The 18,656-nt window shown below is 42.9% G+C and overlaps 1 protein-coding gene across 4 annotated transcripts in view; it reads right to left on the reverse strand.

Moving 5' to 3' along the window:
• The window catches only part of ABCA1 (ATP binding cassette subfamily A member 1), a 93,100-nt gene extending 79,546 nt beyond the window's left edge, over positions 1-13,554 (reverse strand). For 2 of the 4 annotated variants that reach the window (XM_054053472.1, XM_054053469.1), the window contains exon 1: positions 13,465-13,554. The gene's annotated coding sequence lies outside the window, so the exon portion shown is untranslated. Of the gene's footprint in view, positions 1-4,324; positions 4,430-13,158; positions 13,178-13,464 lie in introns of those variants that run through there. The other 2 variants (XM_054053470.1, XM_054053471.1) reach the window with 2 other exon arrangements.
• Positions 13,555-18,656: the final 5,102 nt, after the last annotated feature.

The following is an 18,656-nucleotide window of genomic DNA, read 5'->3' on the forward strand; positions in this document are numbered from 1 at the left end:
AAATTTGTCCTAATAATACAGGATGTGTTACAAAAAACATCCCTAACATGACTAAAAAGCAATTAAACCCATTACACCAAAATCTACAGATAATTACAGTGTAGTATCACAACAGGACAACTGTTCTTCTTAATGCCAAAACAGGGAAGTAAAGAACAGTAACAGATGCCGACAAAAACCTACAAATTGAATCTCATGTCAGTACACAGGCAGTTCAGCGTACAGTCAGCACGGGTTCATTAACTTCTGCTAGTTACTGCCATAATTCACGGAAATGACCTCTTCAGATGCTCATCTTCAGAGGCATGCTCAACTGATAAAACCGGAGAGCCTTACTCCCCTGCCCAAATCTTCCTGCTGGATGGAGCTCCCCTACCATAACACATTCCAGCTGCCTGCAGATATGGCTGGTAGACAGTCAATTCCCAGACACGCTTTGAGTGAGGTACTTCACAGGCTAATAGAACATCCACAGCAGGGAAATAAAACTCACTCTTTGCGGACACTCTCAAAGGACAAGTCCTGTCTGCCAAGACTGCGCGGACACAGGGACCCAAAGCAGAACTTTTCTTACAGGCTAGGATACAAGGGGGCTTTGAAGCATCTTCTCTGTATGTCAGTATTACACATTTACAGCTGTTACTGACATATAACCCAGATAAACTAAGTAGGAATTATTATCACCCCTCCGTTGTACGCCTCCACTGACCCATTTCTGCTCAGATTCAGGGGATTTGGCAAGAAAACTTTTACTTGCCCTAATAAGCAACCTGGGTTGGTACTTACATAGTGCACAGGTGCTCTGTGAACAGCGTGACGCAAAAATCCTTCACAAAAAAAAAAAAAAAAAAATTGCTTTTCTCCAAGCATTTTTCTGGAAGGATACCGGTCTGTGGGTCACAGACCTCCATTTCCTTTGCTGTGCAACGTAAGCCCTTCTCACCGAGACCAGTCCTGCAGCCATGCAACAAGTCTGGCACACAGAAGTAGAGGACAGGAGAGGACTCGCACAACCTTCTACAATGCAACAGATTTCATCTTCAGAAGGGTGTTCAGAGTACCCACTCCATATTCCCCTTTCTACAAAAATTTCAACTACTCCGCAACAACATACTTTCTAATGCTTACCAGCAATTACAGCTCAAGACCAACAACAGGTACAGTGATCACTCCTGACACTTACCCAGAACCATCGATAAACAGTACTACTGTTTCTATCTAGAAGAAAAGCTGCCTGCATTCATCATCATAGCTTAAGTCTTCCGTGTACCATAGCTCTGCTGAAGAGAATGGGGGTTTATAGCTGCCAGTATTGAACTCATTCTTTATAAGTGCAATCCTTTACTTTTATAAAGCCCTTACTCCCTGAAAGTAGAAAGAATATCCCCAAGAAAGAGTGCAACTTAGTTGTGGAGACGTCTTTGTGCAAGACATCAATCTACGCACTCAATCTTTTCATTGCGTGAACATTCCAAGTTCTCCAGTAGAGGCGGATACCAATATACAGTTAATTTGAGCCTAGAGGCATCAGGCTTACTTCTCATCACCTACAAATCTATTTCTGTCCAGCTCTGCTTCAGCATTTCTCCACCTCTATCAACATATGCAACACAAGTGCACAGCTTAAAACACATGGAGCACACCGGGGGAGACTCAAATGCCCCGCAACTCTGGCACACACCTGGCAGCTCCCTAGTAACTCTGATGCACGCTCAAACTGCTACTTTAACACAAATAAACAGGTATAGTCAGAAAGAACTGTCCACTAATTGAAGCAAGCAACGCACGTTTGGAAAAATATCCCGAGCCCAGGCATATGCCATATGCAACACAGATATAGCAATAAGCACGCAGATAACCAGCCAGCAAAAATGTAAGTACTAAGAAGCCATTTTCTATTTTACCAACAACAAAATGGTGGGGATCCAGCTCTGTCAACACGCCACTCAGACTTGTACACACTTGACATGCTATTAGTTAGGTGTCTCAAGTTTTCCAAATTCCAAACGAACTATCAAGTAACAGGGGCATTCAAATACTTCCCCAGATCTTTTGACAGTTTCCCTAGTCTTTTCTAGGGAGAAGTTGACCCTTACAATTACAAAAAAGCTTCTTCAACCTGCAGAATCAGTGGACATCAGAGGACGGGCAGGAAGTCAGAACAATTTGCACATACCTTCTCATCCGATTTGGGGTTCCTGCTTTGTTCTTAGTGAAGTTCAAACCCTGGTCCAGTACTTTCACTTCTTATACAGACCAGCAACCACAACACCCACCAGCACAATTAAAGCGAAATGTCCACATGTTTGTTCCCTGGCCTGCCATTGCAGAAGATTCTTTGAACATGGCATTTACCCTTCCTGCAGAAACCTCGGTCTCCACATCATTAGGGCTGCAATTCCATCTCAGCATGCAAGTCAGAAAATTTGTCTTAAGAGCAAAAAATTAACCTCTAAAGCAATCTCTGAAAATGCTGAGAGTAAAACACATACTTTGACCAACCCTTTCTAAATCACTACTATCCACCGCTTGGAAGTAGGAAATGCTGCCCAATAGCAAGTATGCCTAGAGTCTCCAGACTCAATCCATCTTAAGCAGAAAGCCATACATTTTTACAGCTGTAGATTTAAAAAGAAAAAAGCTCAAGTGGCAGAGAATCAATTCCCCACCCCCATGCCTGTTGTCCGGACTAAGTAAACATAAAACAGCCTTCAAAAGCAGCTCTCTGCAAACAATGCAGCTGTTTGCTTTCTTTTGGGGGCAAAAAAACCTTAACCCTAGAGAAGAAATCACTAGTTAGACAGGGAACAAAATGAACTTACCAAACCTTATGAGAATGCAACATTTCAGGATTCTGGCAATAGGTTACAGCCCTTTTGTGTCCTCAGCAATAGCTTAAACCCAGTCCTGGTCACCAGAGCTAACTTCAGTACCTGATTAAGTTTCCTCCATTTAAATCTGTTAGTGGCCTCTGTCCCATTATCTCGGTCAGATTTCCACATCACAAAACCTACCGTCACTGGCAGCTCTTCAAAGACCAAGCAGCCATGGACAGTACCAGTCCAATATCTAGAGGTGATGCCATTATGAGCGGAAAAAAGGCATTTGGTGGGCACAGTGAGCGTTTGAACTACTAGAGGCAGTGCTGTTCCTCTCCCACAAGCAGATATAGAACAGCACTTGACGCTTTCTGCCTCCGATAAAAAGCTGTACATCTATTAAACTCCAATAGCTTTTGCATATGTAGGAATCAAGTCAAACAAGAGTCACATTAGAGGAAAAGGGGCAGCTGAAGCACAAACAACAGATTTCAGGAGAAATTACCCCTCTTCGCGAATGCCAAGAAATGTCTTAACATTTCATTTCCCTTAGGCAGCATCAGGCTGCATTTTGTGGCGCAAACAATACCATGAGCCACATTAACACTACGAAGCCCAGATCCAAGGCCAAAGTCTCCCAGTTCCATCACCTGAGATTATCTCTCCATGAGCTCTGTGAACACTAAGGCAGGACAAAAGTGTCTGCCTCGTGAACTGACATTTTGACTCACACAAAACAAGCCATCACAGAATTAGTGGCCTAGGTGGTCATTTGGGCAACAGAGAAGCAGATTAAGCCAGAAGTCTAAAATTCAATTCACATCTCCCAAATTAAGGCCCTGTATCTTGGACACTTCCCTGCGGAGTACCAGAATTTCACTTCTTCCAGCACAGTAGTCACAACCAAGTGATTTACTGTAACACAACTACATCTATGGGCAACCTATGACTGTTCCAGGCTATAAGAAGTTCTCAAGGTCTAAGTATTTGGAGAATATCTTCACCATAATCTTCACAGTTCCTAGAAAGGAAAAAGCACTTTGCATCTGTGCAACTTCAAATGAGATGAAAGAAGGAGGAAAAACAACATTAATCCTAGTTCTGTTGATGTTAGGCTAGATCAAGAGCAGCTGCAGACAAATGCAATCATTTTTTTATCCTCCTGCTAAAGATCTAATTGAAGATAATATCAAATGCAGAAACAGCCAGAGCACAAAGAATCAGAAGTAATGTCCATTGGACTATCAAAACAACTCACACAAAGCCTGCAAAATCCATGGAAGCAAGTTTGACACCGCCATCTCTAGAATGTTCAAGAAGTCAAAAAAAAACTTTACATCTACTGGAGCCCTAGAAAAGAGTGGAAACTGACACCCAAACGATGATACTTTCATAGGAATAGCAGTATTGCTCTTTTAAAGTAAACTTTTAACCCAAAGAGCCTGACCTAAGTTACGAAAAGGTGCCATGAAACGTGTTAGCAGCACAGAGTTCAAGTAACTCACCTGAGACCACAAGCAAAGCAAACTTAAGAGATGAGATTACAACCACCAGATCCTACACGTCTGTCTCCTGGTTTAAGTACCACTAGACTGTGCGGCAACAAGCAATGCAGGATCAGCAGCAGATGCGTGAGCTTTGAACCTACAGCCTGCTGCCTGGGACAGAGGATAGTTATCAGTGGAGCCACACAAACACTAAAAGTAAGTCTTTCGTAATCTCCCTACAAAGGACTTCCATTTCTTTCCCACCTGCCAAACGAATACTGGACACCAAGTTTCATTCCACTACAAATGCTTTCTTCAACATCACCCAGCTCACACTGCAGAGCTTACACCAACTCCTTGTTACTAACCATGTGATCAGAGAGCATCTAGGTTAGCAGGCAAGAATTTAATTAGAACCCCAAACAACAATATTTGGGTGGTAGTTCTTGGCAAAATCCTCTAGCAGTGTCCATCACTTTACACACATCGACTACCTGGCCTTAGGTTTGTTAACAACCAGGTTCTGGCCTTCTTCTCCAGTGCTTACTAACAGTGAAAGCAACTGGCACAATGCTTGCAACATGGCCATTTGTCTGCCCTCTAAACAGCAATGATTCATACAACAGAAGCACTTTAAGATCCAGCTTCATAATAATCCTCAGTTTGACTCATTTTCCCTCCTTGAGAAGCATGAAGCTGATGAATCTTTCTCATGGAATCCCTATAGTGACCTGCCACCTCAGATTCAGACAAAACCAAAACACACCATCTCGCTCATTCACAGAGTCCTTAAGGCAGCACGCACACAGCTATAAAACACCAAATAAATTGCTTCCCTTTGTTGTCTAAGGGGGGCCGACCTCACAGAAGACTGGAGACAACTAGTGGAAAAGGACTTCTAGCAAAAGCTGACAAGAGAATATCTATTCACAACCTGCTTCAAATGCTGCTATTAAAGCAACTAGTGATGTAACCTGAGCCCAAATATTAGGCTGAGCCTGCTGTACAAGGTACAACACAGAGAATGGAGCCTGGACCTTGTTCTACCAAGTGCTGGAGCTAATAATAGTGGGATGTTAGGGGCAGAAATCTGGCCTCCCAACTATTTAGGCAAAATGGCAGGGGAGTTCTAAAGCTATCTACCCTCAGCAGCAGGACTGAAAAAATGGGTTTTTCAGAAGTCAGTATATTACATGCTGAGCCTTTCTGAGTGCTCCATTATGAACAGCTGAGTAGATGATTATTTTGAAAGATCTGGCCAAGAACTATCATCATGAGTACTAAAATGCCTGACTCTAAACTCTTCACACTATCCAATGCTCCTCCTCTAAGCCCAACACCTAAGACAAATCTCTGGATTACAGATGGGCCCATCCCCAACAATCAGAAATAAATCAGTTTGGGAAGAGCTTCCCAAAGAGTCAAGTGTTAGCTTACACAGTACTCTGTTATACATTTTCCAAAGCCCTCAGTACTTCCTTAGCCATTTATACAAAGCCACACTTGCAGGAATGGTTGCTGTTTTATAAGCTTCCCTCGTGACACAATATGCCAAGCTGTTTTGAAAACGTGTCCCAGGTGACATAATGACCAGAATGACCACAATGGTTCTTATTACTTCTAGCATGCTCACAGGGCTCATTGGTGAAAACAAGCACAGCTCCAGTGGAATGGTAGAAGTTGAGCTTGCATGCGCCACAGCTGGACCAACCCAAAGAAAAGGACTGATGTGCACTTCAGTAACAGGAATTGTTTAAATGTTAAGTATAATACTCAACATGAAATGCAGTCATCTATAAAAAAACACAGCTTCCACTGGGATGTTGTGAAATACGTGAAGCATTTCAGCTTTCAGCAACTGAACGTCCCCTACTTTCCTCATATAACAAAAAAGCCAAAATCTAGTCCATTCTCTGGTAAAAGCAAACAAAAGCCGATTTGCTTTATCACGGCCAATGTCCAAAAATCCATAGTCCATATTAGCATTTTTTTTTTCGGCTCTGAAAGAATGAGCTCTTCTCTAGTGGAATCTAGTAATAATAGAACATCCTGCTAATAATAATTGCGACATCTGAGCTCAATTCATGCTATTAAGCTTTGATCTCTGAGCACCTATAGTATCATCAGTACACAGTCTGCAAAAAAAGCTTGTTACACAGCCTCAGTTACTTTTCCCAGCTGATGATGTATCCTGTTTAAGGACATTATCTTTGCAACTGGGAAAAAAAGGTGAAGCGCTTCACGTTGCAAAAGGCACTTTCCTGCTTGGCTGCATCCTCCAGGGGAAGGAGGCAGGCAGGGCTCCCCAAAGAAAGCCATCAGCCTCATCAGCTTTAAGGAAGAGAAATCCACGAGCTCAGAGGGTGTTAAGCCAGAAACACTTTTGACCACAACCCCGTCCACAGCACACCCTGGTCATTGAATCACTTTAGACAAAGCAGCAATAGATCTAGTTCAACAAAGTGCAACACCAATAGGTACTCCATGGTCCAACTGCAGAGTGGTTGAAGCATTACTGGGGGGCTTGTACCTTCTGTTGAGCAAAGTTACCTAGCCTTGCAGCTTTGCCACCACATTGGTAAATGATTTTTTTGCAAGGGAATGTTTTCTCCTATGTCTTGTTTTTGTAGCATGCTCTTCGTCTTGGGAGAAGACATGGACACAAACTATGCCCAATACAAGATTAAAATTAAGTTTGAGGCGGATGCCTGCCCTATAACATCCAAAGAAAGTTTACTGTTACCTGCCTCTTGATCTTTGCCATTTGGGACCATAATGCCATAAACCAGTGCATGTACTCAGTAACAGAGCAGAACACAACGTGACTTATACTGTAGAATAACATCCACGTAGCGCTTTTGCATATTCTTTGTGCCAGTGAATTGCCAACTTTTAAGTTTGATATCTACACAACTGCACTAATATCTGTGGCATAGGTATAAGTAACAGCAGATGAAAAAAATATCCCTGAACTATGCAGAAAAACATCAGCCAAGAAAAAGCCTCTAGCACAATGGAAGGAAGTGACATTGTTGAAAAAAGCAAAAAGCTGGCAAAGGTAGTATTTGTCAGCAATTGTCAGCTTGAGCATAATTTGATCCTTTAAAGCCTACAACACACATACCCACAAGAAGATCTTGGCTCCCACAAGGCTACCATCTCCCCGAAAGGATTTGGAATCTAATCATTGACTAAAGTGATAAACAGATGTCCAAGTACTTTGATAACAGTGAGTGTCAGCTATGAAGATGAATGAATTTCTGATCAGTCTTGGCAACAGACACAGTTCAACAACCACTTACCTCTACAATTATTGATAGAAGAATATGAAAATAACTGGCCCAGGTGATAAGGAAGCATGGCAGGTGTGGCATAGGGCAGCTAGCAAGGAGTGCTGACAGACAGTCTGCGCCGATCTTTCTCATTTTGCCCAACACACAGAGGGAACAGTTGTTCCACATGCTGTACATTCTTTAGCTCCAGCTGCACAGTCCTTACAATGTTGCCAAAACTTCAATCCTTAGGGTCAGCATGACACACAAGCAAAGCAAGCTAAGATATTCCAATTTTAACATCACTCACAATCAAGACTAAAAGAGGTAAGGATGACAGAATTTATCCATGTCCTAAGCTGTGTCTCCTGATGCAGAAGGATTCAGGACACAGCTCTGCTAGTTTTCTCCAGTAGTTTTGAAGGACCAAGCACCGAAATGAAGAGCTGCAGTCTACTCGTTCAACCAAATGAACCAGACAGGAAACGCTTCAGGTACACACAGAAGAGGTATGAAATGCCAAGAGAAAAAGCAATTAGCTTGCAAGAGAGAAATTTGAACAAAAGTTTTACAAGTTTTTAATGGAGATAGGATTCAAAACATACATTTTTCTTGTTTAGGTTAGGATATCCTTACGGGTGCTCACTGAGAAAGTTCCCCTGGAGTCAAAGCATACTCCCACAAACAATTGACTGCAATTACATCTGGTTTTATATACAAATACAATTGGGAAGATAGATGTAGTGGTGTGGAATACTAAAAGCCTGTCACAAGAACTCAGAATGAAGCTCTAGAATACATAACAATTGGGAGAACAAAAAAAAAAAAATAACATAGGAAAAATAAGACCTGAAGAAATCTGAAAACAGATGATCTAAAGGTGATGGTATCAGTTTGCTAGAAGTGGATCCAAATATCTTCAAAGACAGTAGAAAAAGTCTTATTCCTTACTTTAGGAAGAAAATACAGGTTTGAGAGAGCTGGGGAAAAAAGCTGTAAGAATTGCAACTCTAATTTAATAAAGGTAAAGGGTAAAGAATAATTAACACATAAAATACAAAGAAATTGGATAAAAAACACATTCCCCATTTAGCTTATTAAACAGGAACATTTCATTTAAGGGAGTAAATTTTGAACTTTGACTGCACTACTGATACCAGAATGAAAGGTCTGTGTGTTTGCACTCAGAAAAAGTTGGTGCTGCTTTACTGCTTGCGTGAGGAGACCTTCGGGTTTTTTAACCCATTCAAATTTGGTGCCAATTCTGCTTTTACCAGCAGCCATAGCCAAACTCTTGCTAAGGGAACCGTTTGAGGAAGAGCGAAAAAAAGCCACCAACAGGTCCCTAGAATATCAGTATATTACCCATGAATATGTGTTAATTTGCTTGTTTCTTTTGAACGCACAAAAATTCACCTGGAAAAACGGAAGATACCACTGAAACCCTAGGACTTTGACCGAGGTTGCTGAAACTAGTAACACAGCCTATAGTCTTTAAAAGATTTGTTACCTGCTGCAGGTGAAAAAACATACCTTCACTACCGTCAAAAGTACCAGCTTTTGTCATCTCATTGTCGTGATGAGGATGAAAGGCAACAGGCACAAGTGCTAGGAGTCATGTTCTCCTGGTTCCTAGTCCTGATCTTGTCAACTATAACACCACCACTGCTGTTCCGAGATCTTCCATGGGGCTTAACTTTGGCTTTTACTAAGGTAACAACCAAGAATACTAATGAATATTAGTCATATAGGTTGCTCTCCTGTTCCCGGTCACAATCATTCACTTGGAAACAGGCTAGTGAAAACGCAGGTTGTTTCAGAGAGCCAAGCAAACAGGGTGGTAACAGGCTTTGGCCACTTCTACCTTCTACACAGCCGTGACTGCCATTTGTTAAAAGGAAACCAGACCTCCAGAATGATCTCTGAACTGTGTGGACAAAGGCTCTAACTGTTTATTCTTTCCTGGAGAATGACCTTGCTATCTAGCCCAAACCAAAACAGTCTTGGAAACGCTCTTTTGCTCTCCTTTTCCTGTCTAATGCCAACTGCTCCCTAACAAAGTTAGTGTAATGCAAACTGATCTCTTACCACATTAGATAACGCTCTGCTAAGCAACACTCCTCCAGAAAATAACTGAAGAGTAAAAAAGTCAGTTTGTATATGGATATTCATGCTATTAAAACCGATGTGCATTCTTGTAGTCTGTGATCAAGATTTTTCACTAATAACTCCATGAATAAAAATCTGAATGCTCCGATTTTTCCTACAGTGCTAGCCTGCTGTAGCAGGAAAGTTGCATCAACGTTTTTCCATCCTACTTTGTCTTGCTTTTGGTCCTTGAGGCAAGCTCACATGTTTTTCCCCAATGACAAATGCTAAAAAAGACAAGACTAGCTTTGCTGCTACCTATTTTAGGGAAATATATCAAAGAACAGAGAACAGCATACTCCAGTCAGTATTTCAAATCATGGCAATTCTTCAGTTGCTCCATATGAGTTCTGTATGACCAACAGAAAGAAAAGATATGCAGCTACATAATATGAAATATTATAACTTTGTGGTGATCATCTTCTGAATAGAAGTACAGCCTTACCATGCTAATTTTTTATTTATACTCTTAATATCAGTAGCTGCAGATATGCATGCTGCTTAACTACACAGCAAAACTTTCAAATGTTCAGAATTCGAATTGTCAGCTGGCATATATGTGAGACTACCTCAAAGAGAGCAAATTCCTACTGTGTTAGACCTAGAGAAAGCAGGTGGAGTCCTAGCTGCTTCAGATGAACAACAAAAATGTGTTATATGCATAGAACATGTTTTACGAAACAGTAGGTTCCAACTCTAGCCCCTCTCAAACAGGAGTCATCAAGAACAACCAGCCTAATGGAAACACACTGGGGTTTGGTCAGCCGTGGCCTCCAGACTTATTTCAGGATTTGGTGTGTTGCCCAACCTAGCCTAGGAAACCCATATAAACACCAAGGGTGCTTGCTCCATAGTTATTTAAACAAAGTGGTAGTCTGGTTCCCTTTCTGCTCTGCTCTTGTCATCATCTTTGTGCTGACACTAGTGCTCAAAGCCCTAAGAGGACTGTGAACACAGGATGCTGAACACAGAATCACCAAGCAAAAAGAGGAGAGTTTGTTCTCAATTACTCATGCTGGATTGGAGAACTCCAGCACAAGCAAGGAGGATGAAACAGGTAAGAGAAAATGAGAACAGGCATTTGGTAAAAACCAAGCAGGTCCATTCCTTGCTCATTAGCAACCTTCAATTACTTTGGATTAAAGTTCTGCAGAAACCACACCCTAAGAAATACTGTGCCTGCATGGTGCAATGCATGTGATAAACACTAGCAGAGCTGATCACATCTGGCCACAGATGGATGAGTTCAGGACTGCTCCTGCTCTGTCTGCAAGTCTACCGCTACTAGCTAAACTCATTGGTTTAGCAACAGGATTGTAGAGATGAAGGGAAAGAAAAATTTGCTTCCAGAATTCTGTATTTCAATCTGATTAATGCATGAGACATTGCATGCTCCAGCCCATAATCTGTCTAGAAGGTCCAAACCCATTTTCCTCAAGCCACTGAGCTTTATGCTTCCACCACTGAAGACTGTTTCACTCACACACAGGCAGAGAGAAGTTCAGCCCAAGGAATGTTGGAGAAAAGGCTAGTCCTTTTGGAAAGGGCCAAAACAGCTTTACTCACCTTCTTTAAAACTCACTGCATTTCATTTTCCGTAGTTCAGTATTTCACCAGGAGCCACTCTTATCTATGCTGTGACTGTAGATGTCAAATTAGGCGCTGACCTAGTCTCTGCTCACACCAATAGCAATGAGCTACTAATTTTTTAAAACAAATTTAGCATTACAAAAAAGTTTTGTCAGCAGATGCATCTAGCAAACCGATTAACTCAGATTAACTGCCTCAGTCTCACTGGGTGAAGAAATCTTTAAGAGACTTTAAATGTACCTGCTTGCACTGCTACGCAGTCACATACAGAGGAAATTTTGAGTTGATAACCAGAAGATTACCATGACTCCTGCAAATGCCAGCATCTTCAGCACAGCTGCACCCAAGCTGTTTGTTTCACGTAAATATTACGTGTCTAAGTGTACGTAAGCACCAATTTATCGGGGGAAAAGTTACTGTGAATGCTTGCAGCTAGCTGCTTTATTACCCTCTAGCCCCAGATGACAGCAATTGTGACCACTCACAACCCAGAGGCCAACAGGTATGTCCTCAGAACACCTACAGAGAGCATAAAATAGCATCAAAAGCATTAAAAAAAACTAATGTCTGTTACTTTTTTTAAAGCTAGGCATTCTCAATTTAAAAAGTTCAACTTAAATTCTACTATACACCTTGTGTTTCACATTACCAAACCTTAATCTGCTCTTAGTAAAGAGTTGACTTTTCTTACAATAATCCGCCCTACAAAATTATGACTGTATGAGAAACAAGGTGCTCCATGTCACGAGTAAAGCCTCTGGACTCCTACCCTTATTGGTCCAGACCATGCCATATACAGACTGCACCTCACCATCCTTACATACATCACAATTCAGATTTGCACAATGCATTGTGAAGACCCACTAACAGGATTGACGTGTTACATCGATTAACATACTGCAAGAGTCCCAGGCAGTACCCATGTAGCTTAACACACAGCAAGAGCCCACAGAATCACTCACTGATCACACAGGAAGTGTGTCCACACACACCACTGTTCCCACTTGTTAGGAAAGCAAGCTGTGCCATAAGGGCCAAGCACAAAGGACGTTTGCACTGAATATTTACTACCATGACCCCCTTTCAAAACTGAGTGAGATTGCTCAATTACAAAAGCCTTTCGACAGCACACTTGGCCATCTGTTGTTAATGGAACATCCCCAAGACTTGTCTGTTCTCTGCTGTACAAGCACCAACTGACTCTCCAAACTTGATTTTAATGTTAATCCCTATCAGCAACATTGAAGAAGTCCATCTCCTCTTTCGGATTCACTTTAACATATTTAAAAATACGTAAACAAGTGTTTACATCACTCTAGCTTCAGTAAGGTCTATTCCAACACACTGAAGATCAACTTCGGTCCTCTCTTATCTATAAGATATATATATATCTATAAGCAAGTTATCTGTACAACCCTAAAGTCTCCCAGCAGAACAGCTGGAGGGTGGAGAAGGAGGGAGGCGGAGAAGGGGGCACTCTTGCTTCATGTTTAAAACAGACAAAAACACTGCTTAACGTGAACTTTTTATTTATCATTGGAGTTGTCTTTCCTGATGCATTTTGAGCATCTGGGCACCCCCAGAAGTAGGCAGCAGTATCTTGTAGCGGGTTTAGCTTGCAACGCAGCAGCCCAGACTTATCCACCGACTGGAGCGCGCAAGCAAGATTCGTCGCGTGCAACCGAATCTCCCACCTAACACAAAAGCAGCTGATCCATCGCTTTATTTTCACATCCCCCGCCCCCCACCCTCCCTCAGCCCAAGGCCCTCCGCGACTTCATCGGATTCCCCACAGGGGCGAAGGGGATGAAAAAAACCCTCCCGTTTTCTTCTCGCACCCACCAGGACTGGAGCCGGCAGCGGCAAGGCGTGATGCTCTGCGAGCGCGCTGCCCGGCCAGGGGCGCCTCGCTCAGGGCAAACTAAAATGAACAGTTATTAAAAAGAAAAAATATTAAGCACACAGAAAAAAAAATAAAAAAAACCCACCAACACAAACCCAAACGCGCCACTATTATCCCGCGCTCCCGGCACGCACTCAGTTTGGTTTTGGATCCCCTCCGGCTTGCAGCCGGCGGCCGCTCCCAGCAGAGCAGGGAAGCCGCTCCTGGTGGACTGCGGGGAGCCTTTCCCGAAGCCGCCCGCCTACCTTCTTCTCCGCCGGGAGCCGACACCCCGCGATGCTGCGCCCGTCGCGCTCCGGCCCCAGCGCCGGCCCCGCTGCCCGCGCCGCGCCCGCACCGCCTCTTATAGGGCGGCAGCAGCGCCGCCCGCCCCTCCCCGCCCAGCGCACGCCTTCCCCTTAGCCTGCTCCCTTCTTTCTGCATTGTCTTGTTTTAAATCTTGCCCCTTTTTCCCCTCTTTACCTCTTTTTTGCTCCCTTTGCCCCTTTCCCCCTTTTCTTTCCTTTTATTCGTCTTTTTCCCCCTCTTTTCCCTCCGCAGCGGCGGCTGTCCGAGGGGAGGGCGGGGACGCGATGTGGGCGGGCACATTCACAGCCAAAAACAAGCTTCGTGGCGCGGACGCTGCAGCCAAAAAGCCGAACGCGCCGCCGGGAGACACGCGTGGCATCTCGGCTTTCTGCGGAATTCCGAGCTCCCCGGCGTGCGAGAAACCTCGCAGCCCCTCGCATCTGCCTCCTACGCCTGTCCACTGCCCGGCCCTTCCGAGGTTTGAGGGCAGAAGGAGCAGAAACACGGGCACCGACTCACCTGCGAGGTCACCGCGCTCCCAGCTGCTCCGCTGCCTGCGCCCTCCGAGCTGAGCTCGCAGAAGTTGGGCTCAAAACATCCCCATCTGCCCGGCTGCAGGGTGTACGGAGAGCACTGACCTGGCAGGAACCAACCCCTTGATAGCCAACTTCAGCAGGACCAGGATTTGTCCTCCGTGTCGCTTAGGCTAAGGAAAAGGCAAGGGACTTTGAAAGCCAGTCCTTTGATACTTCGCAGTAAATGAGGTTGAATTCAGTTGAGCCGTTTCTTGAAAAAATTGACAACTATTCGCAATCTTAAAAAATTCCAACCCTCTACTTATCTTTAAAGGTTTACAGTGCCTTTTCGCTCTGTTAAAATATCTGTAGGATGGTGGGAAAGCATCTTTGTGCGCCTCTGGATAGCGTTTCTCTGCTTTTACACTCTCCTGCAAAGGCAAAATCCATAAACAATGGTGTGTTTTAGCTGACTGAGAAATGGCTTGTGTTATTGATCTTGGCGATTATTAAATTCTCAGATGGCTGAGTGTCATAGTTTCTTGTCCTCTGAAAAGGGTTCCTTCCCTAGAAATATCACCCGTCACACAACCTCTTCCAAATTTTTTGCTTGGTACACAGCAGGGGCACTTAAAAACACTGCAGTGCAATCTCTGGAAGTATAAAAGTGCACTTTCAATGCATAAAATGCTCTGTGAATGAATACAAGTGAGGCACAATGGGCAATCCTAAATTATGGTTCTCCTACAGACGCTGCCATTGCTCTTCTGCTGTGAAGCGGCTGATGTTATGGTGCATGCTGTTAATGCTTTGCCTTATTATAAGCAATCTGGATGATACATGGTTACTGAAGGAACTGCATCTTCCAGTTTCCTGACCTGTGTTTCAGTGCTGAGCCTATCACCATTGTGTTTATTTGAGTGGCACAGGAATACAACTCCTGAAAGCAAACTCCAGAGGGCTCGGACTGATTGTGATCTGAAATAATACTATGCACTGGAATCTCACAGATAGCAGTAAATATTCAAATCAATAATGCAGACCCTTCTACACTGAATGAAAGCTGACACTTTCATTTCTGCAGTGACCCAAGCTCCTTCCCTTAGTCACCATTTCACGGCGAGGCTCAGATCTAGACAAAATGAAAAAGCTCTTGGTTCAGATCTTGGTTTCTGTAGTGTAGCTGCTACGTAACTTCACTGACTTAAACGCTGGTTGCACTCACAATTCACTCTGGTTGTACCTTCATTTGGTTGTGAAACTGAAATAAAAATTGTGTCTCTAATGTAGAAATGCAGCTGCATTTTTCACCATGTACAAGAGCTTTCCATGTTTACACATTTCCAGACATCTACTGGATCAGGATTTCAAATTGTATAAGAAATAACTTCAGCATGTTTACTCAGAGAAAGAGTACATTTAGTTTACTATCAGCAGAATGTTAGAGCTCATCCCACATAGTAAGGAGGTTGAAAGAGCACGGGGTGTACCTGGACAGGGTTTTCAAAAGAATTAGTGACCTGACATCAGTGGAAACAGCACTACATCAACACCAAAGAGCTGAGAATTTCCCTGCTACTGGTGCCTCTTTAAACCAAGTTCCTATAACAAAAGTTTAGGCTTTTTCAATATCATCGAAGGCTGTATTTTTTAAATTCTGGAGATTAGTATCTGTGCTAACTGTTAAAGCATTTTGACAACATTTTCCAATAAAGTAGTTAATATACAGCTGTCATGAGAAGCAAATGTAGTGTTGTTCACTCTGTTAAAATACTTGTAGGCTGGTGGGAAATCATCTTTGTGCACCTCTGGATAGCAATTCTCTGCTTTTGCATTCTCCAGGTTGCATGACAGTGGCATCGGGTCACTGAGAGACAAGCCCTGACAAGGAAGGATGACAAGGGAAGAGGGCGCAGTCAGATCCGAAGGCTGGTGGTACAAAGTCAATAGTCACACTGGGAATAGTTTATAAGACTAATGATCCCCTCCACTGACAATGCTTGTATTTGGGTGGCTTGAATTTTCAGATTGAATGAGCACCTGCAGCTCCCAAGTTAGATTTGTCAGAGATATTTGTACCTCCCAGGTCTTACATCCACAACAAAAAATATGTTGCCTTTTGTGTCCACTGGACTAGGAAACTCCTCCCTCCCCAAGTTCAGCTCCAGTTAAGCACCTTTCCTACTCCCTTCCTTGTCCAGTCTGTAACGGTTTCCATCTAATGTTGCTTGCTTCTTATTCATTTTCCTCCAGCCCTCCTCACCTCTTACTACTCCTGTGCTTCACAGTAGGTCCTCCATCAAGCACAATGCCCTCCAAGGTGTAATTGCTCTGGCATAGACTGCCTACTTCCCATACTGTGTCTCTCTCTTCCATGTGTATTCTCCATTTTCTCCTCCACCATCTCCCCACAGATCCTGCCCTAGAGGCTGCTGCTCTTTCTTTAATATGTTTGGGCAAAGATGCCATGTCCTGCACTCATTAGTTGAGATTTTGGGATACTGCGGGTTGTTTTCATCCCTTTCAAAGCTAGCTAAAAGCAGCTGTGACTGGCACAGAGTTCATGGCCTCCTCTCTTGCAGGCCTCTGCTACTAAAAGCCTGACAGTATGCCCAATACCTAGTTGACATGACATGCACTTTCAAACTAGACCTGATCCTTTCTTCTTTTCCAAAAGTTAGTCTTCTTAAACCTATTCCCTCACTACAATGTCCTTTACTAAGTATGAACAAACTACCCAAGCTGGGGCACACTAGGGCCCAAGCTGGGTGCAAAGTAAGAGCTACAGGGCTGCAAAGGGACCTTTAGCTGGTCCAGATATTCAGAGGGTAGAGAACATGTAAATTGCTGTTCACAGAATGAAAGGGTGGAACTGAAAATAGGAATACACGCTGTGTTCTTGTTGAGGAGGAAGTTGTTTCCTTGAACATGTAACTTCTGCACGGCAAAAAGCACCATTGTGGAGTCTGCTCCTAACATCAGGGTACTAGAGAAGACTGTGGACTTAGTCAATCACATCAAGAAGCGCCTTGCTATAAAATGAGGAGGTCTAAGACAGACTTCAGCAGTAAAGAAAGCCACAGGTTAACGGACCTTTTGCAGTCAGCTGTCAAGATATTTTGTCTGGAAAACCAAGCTCTTTTTAGACCTAGATGACCTAGTTTGGATTAAGTTCAAGAAGCAGGAAATATAGCAGATCAGTAACACTTCTATCCATAAAATTGTTTTCCTCTTTTCTATTACTTGACAGTTTAGTAGCACAACCATAGCTTCAAGATTCCTCACTGCTCTATCTTGGGGTATACACTGAAGATGCTTTTCAAGCATCTGCTCTGTCTTGCTTTACTCTCTCACTCGATTTGCAATATCTGAGTCAGGGGATGGTGGCAGCTTTCATAAGGTCTTCCTGGAAGGAGCTTCCTGACTTTTAGTAAGAAATAATTGCCTTGTTATTATTTTATAGCAACATAGGCTTTCACTGAGCATCCTAGCTTCTATTTCTATTTCCATTTCCTAACATGGGAGTTAGTCATTCCGGCCTGGTTTACAGCCCAGTGAGTACAAGAGACTGTATCATGCTGTTTACTGCGATCCGCCACAATCACTTTTCTTCCTATCCTTCTATTTACAAAAAAAACCCTAGCTAACAGGTAGTTGCTGTTTAGTTGTTCCACATGGAGAGAACCAGAAGCACTAGCTAAGGTTTAATGTCCCTTACATCCTCCACTGTGCCCTGCAGTGGGCAAGCTTTGAAGTGCTTATCTGTGCTACCCGAAGCAGTGATTCTGGGAACTTACTGTCCTCTGGACAAAGAACATTGCAGGCCTGTGCCATGCCTGGTGAGGGCAAAAGAGCTTGCTCTCATCCTTTCCATCTTCTAATATAAACAAAAGTTTCAAACTGCCTTCAGTCATTAATAAGATGCTTCTGAGTTGTTTAAATAAAATGTATATATCGAAGCTCAAATATGAACAAGCCATGATTTAAGCAGTTACATGTAACATTTCTTACATATCTCATTTTTAAGAACAGTAACTTAAAAGCTATCTCTGGTGAGAGACAGTTGCCAAATTACTGCAGTTATTTAAAGAAGAGCCCATTGCCACAAGGATAGCATTGACATTTCTCACAAACCCTTAACATTAAATATAAGCAAAATTGTACCTGCAATTATCTGTACACAGAAAGGTACTGTGGTGTTCACTGATAACAAAATTAAAACATTGTGTATGTAAAATACACATGCAACCAATTACTTAGCTGGTAAAAATTCTGTGACTTTGCCAGAAATAAGCTGATTTTCCCAACCACGGAACTAACCTATAGTTTGAAGAGCAAAGAAAATATGTAGTTTACAATTAAAATACTGGAAGCTTATGTGAGGTAGCAATTTTGTTTTTATACTTTCTTCCATTCTCAGATTCTCCAGATGTATACTGTATAATGGCATGAAGCATGTAGGTATTTTTGTGTTAACATTTCAACCTTCCTCTGTGCAATTATCTGTCTTTTAAAAATCAGCCCAAATCAGAATTCCTTCAGAAACATTCCCATCTGCATTACATGTGTATTGCCAGACAATTTTTATACAGATATACTGGCCTGCTTAAGCAGGGTTTCTGTGCAAGCAGTGT

Source organism: Cuculus canorus, chromosome Z, assembly GCF_017976375.1.
Source record: "Cuculus canorus isolate bCucCan1 chromosome Z, bCucCan1.pri, whole genome shotgun sequence".
Classification (NCBI taxonomy): domain Eukaryota; kingdom Metazoa; phylum Chordata; class Aves; order Cuculiformes; family Cuculidae; genus Cuculus; species Cuculus canorus.